Raw genomic sequence first — 1,562 nt, 5'->3', positions numbered from 1 at the left:
GAGGACCCCTTTCAAGATTTCCTGTAGGGCTGGTTTTGTGTTTGCAAGTTCCTTTAGTTTTTGTTTGTCCTGGAAGCTTTTGATCTCTCCTTCAATTTTCAATGACAGCCTAGCTGGATAGAGTATTCTTGGCTGCATATTTTTCTCATTTATTGTTCTGAATATATCCTGCCAGTCCTTTCTGGCCTGCCAGGTCTCTGTGGATAGGTCTGTTGCCAATCTAATGTTTCTACCCTTGTAGGTTACATATCTCTTCTCCCAAGCTGCTCTCAGGATTTTCCCTTTGTCTATGAGACTCGTAAGTTTTACTATTAGATGTTGGGGTGTTGACCTATTTTTATTGATTTTGAGAGGCATTCTCTGTGCTTCCTGGATTTTCATGCCTGTTTCCTTTCCCAAATTAGGGAAGTTCTCTGCTATAATTTGCTCCATTATGCCTTCTGCCCCTCTCTCTCTTTCTTCTTCTTCTGGGATCCCAATTATTCTAATGTTGTTTCGTCTTATGGTATCGCTTATCTCTCGAATTCTGCCGTCGTGATCCAATAGTTGTTTATCTCTCTTTTTCTCAACTTCTTTATTATCCATCATTTCATCTTTTATATTACTGATTCTCTCTTCTGCCTCATTTATTCTAGCAGTTACCGCCCGCATTTTTGATTGTACCTCATTAATAGCCTTTTTGATTTCTACTTGGTTGGATTTTAGTTCTTTTACTTCTCCAGAAGGGGTTTCTCTAATAACTTCCATATTTTTTTCAAGCCCAGCTGGTGTCTTTAAAGTGATGATCCTGAACTCTAGATCCAACATCGTACTAATGTCCGTATTGAGTAGGTCCCTGGCAGTCAGTACTACCTCTTGTTCTTTTTGTTGAGGTGATTTTTCCCGTCTTGTCATTTTGTCCAGAGGAGAATAGATAAATGAGAGAACAAATGCTAGCAGAGTAACAACGTCCCCAGAAAATATACTCTAAACAAATCAGAAAAGACCTGAAGCAGTGGAAAAAGAAACGGAAAGAGAGAAAAAAGAAAAAGAAAAAAAATAAAAAGATAAAGATAAAGATAAAAACAAAAACAAACAAAACAAAACAACAACAACAACAAAAAAGCAGAATGTGATCAAATATGATCAGGCTGGTATATAGATCAGTGCCACACACTAGATTTGGGGTGTATTTTGGTCTTTTAGGAGAAAGTGCCTCCCAAAATTTTAAAGAAAGAAAAACCTTTATATGTACAAAAATAAGGGTTGATATGATGAAGGGATGGAATATGACTGTAAAGATGGAAATTTTAAAAAATTTTATAAGAGGAATTGATAGGAAGTTGTTTGAAAAAAGAAAGAGGAGGATTTAAAAAAAGAAAAAAGAAAAAAAAAAGGGAGAGGATGTGATCAGGCAGGGGAATAGAAAACACCATATACTAGAGATTTAGGGTATATTTTAATCTGTTAGAAGAAACTATCTCAAAATTTTAAAGAGAGAACAACTTATATATATAAGCCAAAAATACGGGTAACTACTATGAAGGGATAGAATATGACTCTAAAATGAAAAATAAAAATTT

The sequence above is a fragment of the Mirounga leonina genome, unplaced genomic scaffold (assembly GCF_011800145.1).
Source record: "Mirounga leonina isolate KUSES-001 unplaced genomic scaffold, KU_Mleo_1.0 Mir_178, whole genome shotgun sequence".
Taxonomy (NCBI): Eukaryota; Metazoa; Chordata; class Mammalia; order Carnivora; family Phocidae; genus Mirounga; species Mirounga leonina.
Note: the sequence above shows the minus strand (reverse complement) of the source record.